Consider the following 17,183-nt stretch of genomic DNA (forward strand, 5'->3'; position numbering starts at 1 on the left):
AATTAAATATATTGCCTCATGACTAAGATTGCGATATCTCACAATAATTCTATATGCAAATCTAAAGTTATGGTAAAATTAAAGATTTGAAAGTTGAGAGCTTTCTAAGTGTCATAGAGACCTGAAGCCACGAATGCTTGTACATTTTCACATAAAGGATGTACCATCTTTATTGTGGTGTTGTGTTTGGATGGCTCTACTGTAAATGTCACACTCAGAGAGTTGTCTTACGCTCTGATCCAGGAACAGCCTGTGTGATTCCAAAGGATCAGCTAAGCTGCTTTCAGATCAGTGTATTGACTATTAAATGTCAGGAGTCATGGGCGGACCGTGACTCATCCACTGCTGAAGACACTGTTTGGTCTGGAGAATGGATGACAGTTTCTTTAATTCTTTGACCTTTACCTGATACAGTTCTGTGTTTATTTCACTGATCTCTAACTGATCTGTGAAAAGGTCAAAACAGAATTTTCACAGAAAACAGTATAAAGACCATAAAATAACTAGATTCCAAAAAGGACCAAATATAATGTGAATATTTCATCACAAAGGAAAGGACTCATTAAAGAAGTAGTTCACTTTAAAAAACTTTTGCTGATAATTTACTCACCCACATATCATCCAAGATGTCCATGTCATGGTTTCTTCAGTCGTAAAGAAATTAAGGTTTTTGATGAAAACATTCCAGGATTTTCTCCATATAATGGACTTCAATGGGAACCAGACGGTTCAGGTCCAAAAGACAGTTTCAGTGCAAACTGCAAACTGTTCAAAGGGCTTTAAATGATTCCAGACGATGAATAAGGGTCTTATCAAGCGAAATGATCGCTCATTTAAAATAAAAATAACAAAGTTTAAGTTTTATAAGCTCAAATGGTCGCCTTGCTCTGTTCTGTGACGCGTGTTTGTGACTCTCCTGTTCGAACTCGTTTATCAAAATGAACGAATCTTTATTCGTGTCATTTGGTTCATTCAACGAACGAAATGAACGAATTGACTCGGAAAATGATTCATTTATTTTGATGAACGAGTTCGAACAGGAGAGTCACACAGAACAGAGCAAGGCGACCATTTTGTGCTTATAAAACTTAATCGTTGCTATTTTCTTTAAAAAATGAGCGATCGTTTCGCTTTATAAGACCCTTATTCATCGTCTGGAATCGTTTAAATCCCTTTGAACAGTTTGCAGTTTGCACTGAAACTCTCATTTGGACCTTGAACCGTTTGGTTCCCATTGAAGTCCATTATATGGAGAAAAATCCTGGAATGTTTTCATCAAAAACCTTAATTTCTTTTCGACTGAAGAAAGAATGATATGGACATCTTGGATAACATGGGGGTGAGTAAAAGTGAACTACTCCTTCAATGATAAGATTATAATTTGATTAAGCTTTATAAAGGCCTGGTGTTTTGATGCTTAAAATTTCATTTTAGTAATCACAGTAGTGTTCATAAGTTATAATTCATTACATTTCTTTGATGAAATTGCTAGCCGATACACATTGAATTAGGCTAACTAAATCTAAACAGGTTAATATATCAGACAGTGAGGCGGTTTATGATAAAACAGGTTGACCCTCCCTACCAACACAACGCAACACGCCGGCGGTTACTGGTCTCCAGCTCATCAAACTGGCCTTTTGGGTTGTTGTGCCACTCCACCTCTCACCTGACCTGATCCGTGTCTGAGCCTGTCCGCTCGGTGACATAACAGACACTTTCTGTAAAGTAAAACACAAAGGCAAAGGTTTGCAGGAAATCACGTGACTCATACCTGTACACATACAAAATATGATTAAAACCCGTCTGGCTATCCATGTTTGTGTCACTCCTCTGAGTCTGGCTAGTGTGGGGTGTTGGGCTATTAGACAGGAAATGAGGTAATGAGATTCCTCAGATATTGACAAAGGGTATGTTCGGAATTGCATACAACCATAGCTCTTACATATTTCTGCAGTAGCTATGAATTATGAACACCATTAAAAGGTTTGAGTTTTAATTATTATTATTTTATGTAAAGTATCTTATGTTTAAAAAGGCTGCATTTATTTGATATAACAGTAATACTGTGACATATTAACTGTTTTCTATTTTAATTTATTATTTTTAATTTATTATTTTACTATTTAGTAATTTATTCATGTGATCAAAGCTGAATTCTCAGCATCATTACTCCAGTCTTCAGTGTCACATGATCCTTCAGAAATCATTCTAATACTGATTTGTCACTTAAGAAACATTTCACAGTGTGGAAAACAGTTGTGCTGCTTAATTCTTTTGTGAAAAACATGATATATTATTTTAAGTCTTCACCGTCACTTCTGCTCAATTTATTGCATCCTTGCTGAAATAAAAGTATTAATTCCTCCACTGTAAAAAAAAATAAATAATAATAATATTATTTTTGTTTTGTTTTTTGGCCACATTAATTATCTAAGTTGATCTGACAGTTATGATAACAAATCATGAAAATCATTTTTACAGTGTTTTCAAAAATAATTTTCCTCGTCAAAAACTTTTGAATGTTAGTGTATATTTTTGCCATACTGTTTCATATGCTGACATAGGATTTATTTTTATATATAAATGTAATTAAATCCATATTCAATGTATAACGCGCAGTATTGAGTATGCATTATCACAAAATTCACCTGACATGTGACATAAATAGCTGATGAACAGGAAAAAGTTAATGTCGCTCAATTTCTCTTTCTTTTCCAATCACTCACATATTTTGCCTTCTCTTTAAAAAAGAAAGAAAAAAGATTTCTTTCTCTCTTCTCTCTTCAAATCCATTCCTGTTGGAGCTGTCAAATACGTGTTTTTTTCTCATTAAGTACTTGGAAAATGAATATAATAACAGAATAAAGCATATGAGGTGAGAGGAGGGGGCGTCTAGTAAAATATCACACACACATTTCTGAAGAACCCCTTGAATACGGTCTTCACCCTGCAGTTAGATGACACCACAGCCTCTCCATTTGAGAAGCATCACACACACACACACACACTCCCTCCAGCGGGAGATTGGTTTGAGTGGCGGTCCTATTGTTCTGAGCTCTGCTGTTTTTCCCCACACTGACGCTGAATGTGGGGATGAGGAGCCGGAGCGAGAGATGACGGGGTGCATGATTTCAGAGCGGAGGTGTTGGTTTGGATCACGCATCACTGACCTCAGTACCTGTGCAGGTAGCCAGCCAATGAACAGAACCCAGAGGTGTTGGGTTTCCCAAAACAAACGACGAAAGCCTGCAAATATCCCTCTGGCTCTAGAAGTCACTTCACCAAATCCTTTATACACACTCAAACACACATGCAAAGAGAGTGACCTCATGGCGAGAATATTCCAGTCACGATTAAATCAGTCTGTAGCTGCTCTATGAAAATGATACAGCTCTCGTTTGCTTACAGGTTGCTTTCAGCAAGATATTTTAAGTGACATCATCATAAGCCTAGTTCAAGGCTTTCAATGCTGAAAAAAAAATGATATGGAAGAAGGACTGAAATTTGTGTTTTGTTTAGTCACAGGGCTAAGCTTACACTAAAATGAAAATGTAATCATTATATCATTACAAATTAGCATGACTTTTATATCTCTAATTTAGCTAATTCTAGAGTTTTTTTATATATATATTTATATTAGGGCTGCACGTTTTCAAGTTTTTCATTAACCGTTAACCGAGGCCCTTATCGGTTAATACTCGGTTAGTGCGCTCCGCAACCTCGAGATACAAATTTAATTTTGAACACCTTTAATAACTGGTTGGACCCCATTTGAAACGAAATTAATTTATAGAAATAAAACGCAGTGGTAAGTACAGAGCATTTAAAGTAGGCGCGTTTCCATCACCCTTCAAACTGAAATTGCCAATTGAAAATAAGCACATTGACACGTCCATTTCCCAAAAACTCCGTGTCCGCAAATAATAATAATAATAATAATAATAATAATAATAGGCTAATCATCATCATCATTATTTTAACATTTTATTAGGCTGCATATGTAGAAGACGCCTTTATCCAAAAAAGTAACAAAGCATTTGACACATATCCAGTGTGTTATATACTATTTTGTGTGTATTTTCACTTTTTATTTTAGTTTAAGTTTGCTATGTACTTTTTTAAAGGTTTTTCTAAATATTTAAATTTCGCATTATTATTTTTTTTTCCATTTTAGTAATTTTAATACTCAAACAAAAAAAGTGTTTGGTTCACGAAGAAGTAAAAACCAACAGGCTAATTTATTTTAATGCACTATTCCTTTAAATCACTGGTGAGATCTGTTTGTGTTGCTAGGTTTATGCCTGCGTGTGCCCCTGTAATAAATAGCAAAATCTGTAGCCAAAGGCAATTCAACTAATAAAGGTAAACACTTGTGTGAGCAGCCATCCACACACACACAAACACAAACACCTTCTGCCCACTCAGGCCAGAAAAGACATGAAGGTGATGAAAGAAAATGTGAGTATCAGTGTTGTGTTGTTGTGCAAACCTGCCTTGCAGCCATAAATTGTCTTCAATGAGTTTTGGCACTACACTCAGATTTTCATCCAGCATGAACCAGAATGTGTTTGTGTGTGTGTGTGTGTGTGTGTGTGTGTGTGTGTGTGTCACAGGGAGCAGAAGAGCTGACTGAACTCGCTGTGGTGCGTCAGTTTCAGTGGAACTGTCTGAACATGTTGAAGAGAATCCACCCACCCATGTCTTCCTCCTTTCTTTAATTATGTCACAGGCTTCATCCTAAGCAGGGGTGATCTGTGAACTTCAGAGAACCCTTTCACCACTTTACCCCTTTTAGCTGGGCATGTAACCTCAAAATGACCCAGAGAAATTGCCCATATAATTATGCCGTTTGAATCAATCATATAATGTCCATATTAACTAAATTCTTACATTTTCCAAAGAAAATGAATGGAGCTGTGCAACACTCCCTGCCACAGTGGAAAAAAAACCTTTCAAAAAACTGTTGATAATATACTCACCCCCATGTCATCCAAGATGTCCATGTCTTTCTTTCTTCAGTCGAAAAGAAATTAAGGTTTTTGATGAAAACGTTCCAGGATTTTTCTCCATATAATGGACTTCAATGGGAACCAAACGGTTCAAGGTCCAAAAGACAGTTTCAGTGCAAACTGCAAACTGTTCAAAGGGATTTAAACGATTCCAGACGATGAATAAGGGTCTTATCAAGCGAAACGATCGCTCATTTAATAAATAAATAACAAAGTTTAAGTTTTATAAGCTCAAATGGCCGTCTTGCTCTGTTCTGTGATGCGCGTTCATGACTCTCCGGTTCGAACTCGTTCATCAAAATGAGTCAATTCGTTCATTTTGTTCGTTCAATGAATCAAATGACTCAAATGATGAACAAGTTTGAACAGGAGGGTCACACAGAACAGAGCAAGGCGATCATTTGAGCTTATAAAACTTAAACTTTGTTATCTTAAACGATCGTTTCGCTTGATAAGACCCTTATTCATCGTCTGGAATCGTTTAAAGCCCTTTGAACAGTTTGCAGTTTGCACTGAAATTGTCTTTTGAAGTGCATTATATGGAGAAAAATCCTGGAATTTATTCATCAAAAACCTTAATTTCTTTTCGAATAAAGAAAGAAAGACATGGACATCTTGGATGACACGGGGGAGCAAATTATCAGCAAAAGTTTTTTTTCAAAGTGAACTACCCCTTTAACAAGACTCCAAAGTCTGCAATCAAAAGTCAGAAATGTCAATAATATGAGCTCAAACATTCCTCCTCAAATTCCCTAAATCAAATACTGCTATATTATACACAATCATGTCAACCATATCTACACTATATTTCTATTTCTTCTGTCATTTTAAGAGAAACATCTGATTCAATATGCTGTGAATGAGCAACATTTGAGCAACAGCATTTCCCTCTGCGCTCCCTTCTTCTCAGTGTAACTAACACCTTCATAACAAACATAAATCTCCAAGTTCAACTCCCTGCTGCCGCCACACTAAACACTCGCTGTTTTCTCTTCCACATAGAGGTGAAAAACGAGTTTGAGGTATCAACAGATATTCTGGCACGCTCAAAAAGGCCCCGTTAAAATAATTAGTGTGATTAATCAGAGAGTAAACACACGCAGGCGGCTCATTATCTCTCTCAGAGAGGGATTGTGACGACATCCGCAGAGCTCAGCTGGAAGGGGAATGAATTGAGCGGTTTCCTCGGCCTTTGCGGAGATGAATGGACGCTCGTTTGTATTTGGTCATTATCTACATGTCCGAGCGAGAGAAAGCAAAGAAAGACAGAGGATCTTGGGTAGACTTCAGTCCTTGGGTAACAGACGGATTGTGCTCTGCTCAGATAAATCTTCAGGCCCTTAATGAAGAGTGATTTTAGTTGGAAAGAGATTATAGTCTGGAGAACAAGCCGAGCGAATGTATGGCGAAGTGTGTGAGCGTAGCTTTAGAGAGATGTGAGAAGTCTGTCAGCTCTGTCGGCTGGGGTCTTCTTGGCTAGTGGTCCTCATGGGGAGGGAGCTACGAGTGTGGGTTTGAGTGTTTAAGGTCCAGACCTTGTTTCCTGCATGTTTTAAAGTGGCTCTCTGTTTCCGGCGTCTGATTGGTACCAGACCTCAAGGTCAGACAGTTCTGGAGAAAACCCAGCATTACTATAGTCCAAAGACCAAACCCAACAGTTTACCGCTGTGGATCTTTTCACAAACAGCCAAGCCAGGTGGAGGGAAGTCATAATCTATGTGTGTGTAAGTGTGTGTGAGTGTGTGCTTGACCTAACTCCCTCACACACTCCTCTGGCAGACATGTGAAGGCCGGGCAGTCCTCCAGTAAGAGTGTGCATAAACAGACTCAAGGCGAGGACACACACAAAAACACACACACACACAATGCATTTTTACATTTCTCATACTTGAAAACCCCTTATGAGAAGAATGTAGTATAAAATGAGAGAATATCTTACAGTGAAGGTTCCACAAAGACTCTTTTTGCTTGGGCTAGTGCACATCCATCCAGAACCTCTATCTCACAACCTACACTCTTAGAAGAAAAGGTTCTATATAGAACCTTTAAAGGTTCTATCAGCGCTACGTATTTGGAACCCCTAAAAGGTTCTATACACTCTTAAAAAAAAGGATTCCTCTGGGTTCTATATAGAACCCTGGGGTTCCATACTTGGCCAATAGAACCTTTTACCAAAAAAAAAAATGGTTCTATATAGAACCATTTTGGAGTTCCATATATGAAGCGGGGGATGGAACAATTTTTGGTTCTAAATAGAACCATTTCTTCTAAGAGTGTATTAATGGCATAGCAACCACCCAAAACACCCTACTAACCACATAGCAACCACCTCCCCCCAGAATGCCCTAGCAACTGCATAAAAACATGCTAAAACCACTCTGAAGAACATCATACCAACAAATGACTTAGCAACTCTATATTCATGTATTAGAACCACTCAGAACACTTAATGAACTAGCAATGTACTAGCAGCACCCAAAAAAACTGTAGCAACCATCCCTAGCAACCACATAGCAACACCCTGGTGACCACACAGAATGCCCTAGCAATGTACCAGAACCATTTAGAACACCTTAAATGGTTAGTTCACCCAAAAAGGAAAATTATCCCATAATTGACTCACCCTCAAGGCACCATTGCAACACTTTGGTGACAGAATGCCCTACTAACTTGGAAGCATGTTGTGCACAGCAAATAACACAAGTAAAATATTTGTGCAAAAATATTTGTAATATTATAAATATATAAATTATATTATTAATATTATTATAATATTTAATAATTTAGTTGTTGTATAATCTAATCTGGTGTTTCTTTCCTATATCAGGATTGATTAATAAAGAATACAAAAGAGAACAGAATTGAACTAGTAATTTTTAGTAACACAATACATGTCTTTACTGTTACTTTGTTTGACCATTATTGCTAATTAAAGTATTCATTTTATTTAAATTAAAATCCTCAAACTTTTGAACAGTAGTGAACGTTTCACTTTCTCCCCACCAAGGACACACACATGCACCAACCTAACTAAAGCACTCACCACATTTAACTACACATGTCTCTGTTCACCCCACACTGAATGCAACCACACACTGACATAATAGATTTTGTCAGAGGAGCGAGTCTCGGCTCAGAGCCATGCTTGAGGGCCAGAGAGTTCCTCCAGAAGTTGTAACTGGGCCTCTCACAAAAAACACCCCATTTCCCTTAAATTCCAGAGCTGTTTTGTAAGCTAAAGATCAAAAATCACGGTTCATGGTCTATCGCGAGTGAGTGTGTTTATTATTAAAAATATCATGCTAATGTATATAGATGGATTTGACATGGTTAAAGGAATAGTTCACATTTATTATTGCATTTAAGATAAAAAAAAATGATAAAAATGCTTTGATGAGTGTCAGATCTAGAATCGGTTATCGGTTAAACTCGTCAAACACTCAAAGCTCCTTGTTGAAGTGATCATTGAGCGGGCGAACTGAAGTGGCCTTGTTTCAGGGCTGCCGTCACCTCTGGCCCCCTCGGGCAATCGTAACCCCTCTCTGTGACCCCTGGTGACCCCTGAACCAGTGGCAGTCGCTTTGACCGACACTCATCTGGGATGAATTATAGCATCTTCAAACGACACTTTAGACACCAGGAGAAGGAAAGCTGGGTCTAATATCTAAAACAGATTTACAGTATATGACGGATTTACAGGCGAGTTAGAGCTTGAACTAGTGCTTCAGTTGAGGTGAGAATTATGAATGCAGCTCTTATGAGTGTTCAAGATAGAGAGGAGGGGGAGAGATTATATTAGCTTTCATGTGAAGGTCGTGCTGATAGTGTAATCCTCTCTATTGTGCTCTCATAAAGCAGACCAGCTTCAGTGAAAACCTGGTTCTACTGTACACCCTGATTTTAAAGTACCCTATTCTGCTTTTTTAAATATTTCTATTTTGGTTTTGGATCCAAGGTCAAAAAACACTAGTTTTCTCATAATATACATTGCAGCATCACCTCTTTTCTCACAGTGTCTGAAATGGTTCGATAAAGGATTCAGTCTCTATAAATCCCTCCTTTCTGAGAGCCTCCTATGCTCTGATTGGTCAGATGGCCTAGTCTGTTGTGATTGGGCTACTGCTAACAGTGCGTGATTTAGAAATTAAACGCTTCCCTAATTGGTCAATCAAATTAGATGACTGGATTTAACTGATGAATGAATAAAAATGAGGGCTGTGCAAAAATTAATTGCGATTAATCGCATCCAAAATAAAAGTCTGTGTTTACATAATATATTTGTGTGTGCTGTATATAATTATTTTGTATATATAAATACACACACATGCATGTATATATTTCAGAAAATGTGTTACTCATATATAAAATATTTATATTTATATAATTTAGATTATGTATTTATATATATATACAGAATTTAAGCGCAAATAATTCTTAAATATATACATGCATGCATAGGTATTTATATATACAAAATAATTATATACAGCACACACAAATATATTCTGTAAACACAGACTTTTATTTTGGACGCGATTAATCGCAATTAATTTTTGCACAGCCCTAATAAAAATATATATTTTTTTTAATAAAACAGTTTGCTAGTTTTTTCTTTTTTTTGTTGTTGAAAGGACTAGCTTGCTTTTATGATGGTGTATGCTGGTCTGCCTCTAACTAGCTGGATTATTATTTGTAATATTACTGCCCCCAAACCTTTGAAATGTGTATGTAAGCCCAACGCATTCTCATCCTAGGTTATCATATAGTGATGCTTTTGACAATGCGTATACATCCAACACACATGGCACCCTTTAGTGTCAATATAACACGCCTCGGTTATGGGTAGGTTTAGGTCTGGGGTAGGGTTAGGGTTAGACCACTAGGAGGCGCCTTCTGGCCCATACCTGCATCTCATATTGACGCTAAATGGTGCCATGTGCATTGGATGTACAGTATATGCATTGTCAAAAGTATCAGTATATGACGCCTTGGGATGAGAACGGGCTGGTAAAGGCCAATTTATACTTCTGCGTAGGGTGCGCGCAGTAGGTACGGCGTAGCATACGCACAGACGCGCCCCATTGCGCGTACCCTTCGCAGTCGCCAGACGCGCACCTCCTCAAAAATGTAACTACACGTCGCGACGACGCGGACCGCAAGATCGGTGATTGGTCGGCTTGGTAGCATCGCATTTCCTCCTACGCATTTCCGCACGTACCTTCTCACGCATTTCCATCACTGTCTATGATTTCCACACGTACCATCTCCTCCGACGTCTTCTCTCATTTCTGCCTTTCAGTTTTAGTAATTTCACTAAAGTGAACTGTTTTTCCACCTCAATAAGCTCCAACTCCAACATTATCAGCTCTCTTTCAATCGCTATTGCTTGTAGTAACCTAGCTGCGAGGAATCTAAACACAGTGGAACATTAAAACTCTCCGCCGCCAACTAGTGTTTCGGAGCAGTACTGCAGAGCAGCAAGACCTGAACGCAGAAGTATAAATGCTCATAACGGCGTCGCCTACGTGCGTAGCCAACGCCGCACATTACGGCGTACCCTCAACGCAGAAGTATAAATTGGCCTTAAGCCAGGTAGCTAACTTGCTACGTGCTAATTTTGTTTCCAAAATCAGACAACATCTTTAATATTGAATAATCATTAATAAAAAGTCATGACCATAAAATCAATGACTTCAATTGACAGGAAAAACACCCCACTGGTGAAAGCTCTCAGGTAGGAGAATTAAGGGCCAGATGGGATTTAGTCTGCCCCTGTATTTAGTTACCCTATAGCAGTAATTCATGGTGCTTCCTTTGTGTGAGTCTGGTGTACCTGAGCTACTACACAGATGGCAGAAATGAAGGACAGGAAGTGAACATATGTTTAATATAAATCCAAATACCCCCACACCACAACTTAAGAAATCTCTGAGAGACAATGTTTGTGTTTTGCATTTTGCAAGATTGAAGTTTGATAATGCTGAATGCATGCTTTTTCACAACCTGTTTACTGGTCGTAAAAACAGTCTTCAGATGTTCTAGGCAAATTGTAAATGGTCAAATTGGTGTGTTTGCCTAATGAGGCAGAGAGAAACAGGGCATTTGGCACGGTCCTGGAGTACACTAATTGGGTTCTCAGATTACATGTGAGCTACCTGATCTGCACCAGCATCCTTCACTAACACACACACAGCACGATCTACAGCTCACCTACCCTAAAAGACCTTAAGACCTTCAGAGAGTGTTTTTCTGTGGTCACAAATACACATTCTTGCATAGACACTAGTACAATTACACATAAGTAGAACCGTGCAAACACATATTTAATTACACTGCATTTACAATTTCACCCTAGAGCACAGGGTGTGTGTGAGTCACAGACCTTGTCGTGAAGTTCACTTTGTGCTGCCCAGAACGAATGGGTTGGTTCATACACATGCAGACGAGTCAATGATGTGATGCACAATTTTGGCCAGATCTATAAAGTTATTAAAAAAAATACATCTCATTAAGATCTCAAAGACAGCATCATGAATATGATTGAATATGATATAGACCATTTCACAAGATGTAAACAACACTGGTCCAGAAGCACGTCCTGTTTCAGTTTTTTAACACTACATAAAAGCTGGGATAAAATACAATCAACAAAACATTTAAAACTGAATCAAAAAGTTAAATAAACATCTTTAAAATGTTTTCTTTACATGTGAAATAAAGAAAACAGTTACAAACTGAAACAGGAAGCGCTTCTGGACCAGTGTTGTTTACATCTTGTGAAATGGTCTATATATATATATATATATATATATATATATATGCTCAAAATATATGCATATAATATATATATCTCAAAATATATGCATATATATATATAACAGCGTTGATTCATTCTGGCATAGATTCAGCAAGGTGCTGGAAACATTCCTCAGAGATATTGGATCATATTTTCATGATAGCATCAGTTTCAGCAAATTTCTCGCTGCAAATCTATGTGAATCTCTCGTTCCACCACATCCCAGAAATCTTTAAAGGTTTAAATATAGGTTTTTAAAAGATTTTATCATCTCAGATAACCTTATTTGTCATTGACCCAGACACACACAAAATGCTCCTCCTATCTCCATATATAACTCTCTCTTTGTTTTCACCATGGACGTTTCTATTGAGACACTAATGGCCACCATGCTGGGAGAAAGCATGCAGTTGGAATGTTTACATGCATTTTAACATTGTCAAACATATAAAAGAAGCTAATCATACTGCAGGAGGTAAGACATCTTACTGTTTAGGAATGGAGGATGTCAGTTGTTAGATGGTTTGACCACAGGTTAATCACCTGGAGAGACAGATAAAGACAGAGAGCATTCATTTATAATATCACAAGCTGTATAACAAAAGAAATGCTAAACAATCCATAACTGTACACTCTAAAAAATGCTGGGTTGTTTTAACCCAATTTTGGGTCAAATATGGACAAACCCAGCCATTGGGTTACATTTTTAAATGACATTTTTATCCCAATGTTTGAGTTTGTCCATATTTGACCCCAAAATTGGGTTAAAACAACCCAACATTTTAAGAGTGTAATGATCCAGACTACAAATATCTGGCAACTGGTTTATGATGCACACTGCTTAGATACAGAAACAAACCTTCATCAGACACGAGTACATTGGCATTCCTCCAAATATATTTATATTAGACAATTAACTTAAGTCATTCAAAAAAACCTATGACATCTGACAACAGTAACATAGACTCTGTTCTAGGACTGTCTACCCAGCCCAATGTCATTGTGTTGAGTCTTGCGCTTGTACAACATATTATAGTATGCCAAGTGAATAGCCATTTGAGGTTGGAAGGCAGTCTCTGAGAATAAATACTAAACTAGAAGTTTTTTGTTGTTGTTTTGATATGGAATTCAGCTTACCTGTAATTTTAATATTAGTCCTTCCCTCTTTTGTGCTTACCTTAAGTAACACTACTACTAATAAAGTACAAATGTTAATAGAGCAGGCCAGTAGGAAATAACCTATAAGCCGTTTATGAATCCAGAATGTGAGATCAACTTCTTATCTCATGGCTCCTAAAGGAAAACTCTGTGCCATCAAACACATCTGCTTTGCCAATTACAATCCCTCCTGCATATTTATCAAGGGATCTGGAATGAGTGCATCAGAGTTTTCTGTGAATGTGGAAACCCAAAACTCACGCACAGATATCGGTCTGTTGATTTCTGATACGCTTCATATAAAGGTGTGCAGCTCAGGCCTGAAAAAGCCTAAGAAAATAGCATTATCATATTGAGTTTGGTGTCAGGTCAGCTCCACATGTTGCTGACGGGCGTCAGATTTTGTCAGTGACTCCGTGACCTCTGAAGGCGGGCGGGTACGGCTTCACCCCGGGCCTCGGCAGCTCTAATGTGGCTTCCTGTGGGGAAACTGACCTTAGGAACGCCAGAGAAGCAGTTTCCAGAGCTCGTGCAGAAGACAGGGAGGCTTTGTTGGGGCTTTTGAGAGTGAAGGGCCATTTCCTGCCTTCACAGGAAGAAGTCATATTGGAAACAGATTTGCTCTCCCGTCGGTTCCTGTGATCTAGACCTCTGTGCTAATCGCTAAAGAGAGAAGCCAGGGGAGGAGAAGGGGGTCTTCAAACTCATCCACTTTGTCTTTTCTCTTCCTTTTCCTTTCACTTTTTATCAGTTAAAAATATCAACTCCACCTTCGAATCTTCCTCTTTCAGTTAGCTCCTGTTTCAGGGCAAGATTTTCAAATATAAACACAAAGGAGAGCCAAATACGGGAGACACCCAATCATGAAAGGAGCCATGGGCCGCCCACGCAGGCTGAGTCTCATCAGCTCTGCAAACGTAAATAATACAGCCAGTTCAGAATCAAGCGAAAGCCATACCGGTGGGAGTGAAGATATGAAACCTTCCAGTGAATGTAGCCAGCCATCTATTGGGTATATATAAAACTGTCAAAGCAGAGCCAACTGACCCTGGCGTCAACCCAAACATCCCGTCCCTGCTGCGCTGGAGAACGCCTGAAACTTCAAGCACACACACACATACACCATAAAAATACAGCTGATTATGCTCGAATGAAGTGTGTGTATGTGTGTTTGTCAGGGTGGTTATACATTAGCTGAGGATTGTTATAGTTATATAACCTGCTGACCAGGAGGATCTGTGGCTTGATTGTATTACAGTCCAGAACCTCATCCAGCACTGAAGGGATAACTTTGGTTCCGTTTTTTGTCTTTGTCATGGGGTGCTTACTTATGGAGTGCCAGCATTTCTTACCCATTCAAAGCAGTTTATTTTGTTTTTTATAAGGTTGTAGAAGCACATGTCTTTCTCTCAGTTTTGTAGTGTCATCTGCATTATTGTTTTACATGCATTATTACCAAGACATCAATTCAAATAAAAACGGATGGATGGATGGGTAGAAACCAATGGATGGATGGGTGGATGGATGGATCAATGAATGGATGGGTGGGTGGGTGTATGGGTGGATGGATGGATGGATCAATGGATGGATGGAAACCAATGGATGATGAATGGATGGATCGGTGGGTGGATGTATGGATGGATGGATGGATGGATCAATGGGTGGGTGGGTGGATGGATGGATAGAAAACAATGGATGGATGAATGGATGGATTGGGATGGGTGGATGGATCAATGGATGGATGGGTGGGTGGATGGATAAAAACCAATGGATGGATGGATGTGGATGGATGGATTTGGATGGATGGATAGAAACCAATGGATGGATGTATCGATAGATAGATTAAAACCAATGGATGGATGAATGGATCTTGTTATAAGTTACTACTTCAAAATAAAATACTAAAATAAAATAATTAAACTACTAAATCTATACCAACAGACAGCACCACAGATCATCTGAATTCAATCCAGTAGCGTTCCCTATGGGAGCCGTAGAAGTGGGTTGTCATGGAGATGACCCTGGGGTCGGAGGAAGTGTGCCAGAGTGAGACCCCCCACACTGAGGCAGGACCCCTGGGCTGTCCTGTGTACATTACTGTAGCACTAGGGATGCCTTGTTGATCTTTTCCCTTTTGTAAGAATGTGGCAAGTCTACATGGGAGGCTAACAGATATTTCAGCCTGAACACAGTTTCACTCCCAAAAGTGAAGTCAGTTGGGAAGATTTAGGTATTTTAGGTATTTATAACATCCATGAGCATTCAAGGATTAAATTTGAAAATGTTCTGGGTTTAAATCAACACCATCTTCCTTTCATTGTGTTACATAAATAACGCATGTTAAAAAGCAACATCACCCGACTGGCTGGAGATTTTTACCAGGGCGTTCATTGGGCGGTGCGACTGGGAACCCGCACTTTGTGGTCACCAATTGGCTGACCTAGGAGGGCCCCGCTTTCTCTAACTTGCACTGGGACGTGCCCCATGCTTGAAATGGCCCTGATTTTAATTTTTCCACATATTACTCATTATGTTCATTATGTTTAATTTATCATTTAGAAACTCAACAAATGATCCACAGCAAATCCGTGTTCGTTTCGATTGACAAAGCTCACACAATTCCAATCAAACTTTCAGTTTTTCAATATACTTATTTGTGTAATGCATGGCTTTTGTCAGACAAATGCTTTAACAGTGTTTTATTTAAATAAGCCCATGGAAAAATGTGTCATTCCAGGATGATGTTGTTCAAACTGAGCTCTGCTAGAAAAATAAAGCTCTCTGTAGTAACTTGTGGAGGTGCAATTAGTTTAAAAAGGACAAAAGAATTCAAAAGAACACAAGATTAAAGTTTCCTTTCCGAGTCATTCTGACATGACTGTAAGTCTGAAAGCATCTAGACACAGTACACCCAATCATTAAAGCAATTGAACTGTGTTTTGACTATTGGTCCTCACGGCCAGTGCATTTTGGCGTTCAATGCTAATCTTCATTTCTTTGTTTATCTAAGCAAGTTACCCCCGGCCTATTTCACCTTTCTCGTCAATGTATTTTGTTTCACTTCCTCAAATTTTCATCGCCTTTTATTTTCTTTGAGCAGATTCTTCTGCGCCAGTGCATGTCACAGCCTGCCGTCTTCAAAGCTTTTTGTTCTCGTGGACGGTGAGGTAAGCCCTAAACTTTACCTAGGCAGGTGCTGGCAGCCAGATGGAGGTTTCCTATAGCAACCCAGCAGGGCTGAGGGTTAGCCGAGGCGGGCAATTGAGAATCTATGGGGAGGCTGCGTCCTAAATTATCAGGTTCCACACAAATAAGGGAGACTAACATTGCCGCCAACATGTCTCACATGAAAAGACATGGCCTACGAATGACCCAAAACAACACATCATTTTAAAACTGCAGCTATCAATGGATTAAATATACAGATTTTTTTTTTTTTATATTTTCTTTTATTTATTTTTGTGGGTCAGTGGATTAGATATTAAAAAAATCTTTATTTAGAAAGTATTTTAAAACATTTAGATTTTAAAACTTACATAATTTGATTATATTTTTAAAAAATGTATATTAGGAACACCTGTTCAATTTCTCATTAATGCAATTATCTAATCAACCAATCACATGGCAGTTGCTTCAATGCATTTAGGGGTTTGTTATATAAATATATATATAAATTCTACATATTATAATTTTATAAAAGCTGTAATATATAGCTTTTATAATAATTTATTATATTTATATATGACTAACGTTGCATTGATAGCCTGATTCAAAACACGTTGTAAACACTGTTGCAATCTGACTGGTTATGATTTATTGCGAAAGACATAAATGATGTGGCAAAAGATGCAGTATGACTAAAACTGAACCCGCTGTGGTCCGTTGTGCAGTCAATCAAGGGCCGCACCTCTCAGTCCGAAACAGAAAATGTGTGTGGTTGTGTCGATGGAAACGCCCATGAAATCAAGAAAAGAAAGATCTATTTGAGAGTCACGCATGCACAGCGCATCCAGGGGTGAAATTACATGTTGAATTCACTCGCACTCAATCTGGATCTCCACAGCGCCGGGAAACGCAGCAGTTTTGGCAACAGCAGCAGGGATGTTTCTGTAACAGGCTGCTGGAAGCACAGGCCCGCAGTATATCATTCCCTTCCTCACATTTTGCCTATATTTGTACACCAAGTGATCCAGAGAATAAACAGGCGCTTTGGCAGA

The sequence above is a fragment of the Pimephales promelas genome, chromosome 21, assembly GCF_988280905.1.
Source record: "Pimephales promelas chromosome 21, fPimPro1.hap1.1, whole genome shotgun sequence".
Taxonomy (NCBI): domain Eukaryota; kingdom Metazoa; phylum Chordata; class Actinopteri; order Cypriniformes; family Leuciscidae; genus Pimephales; species Pimephales promelas.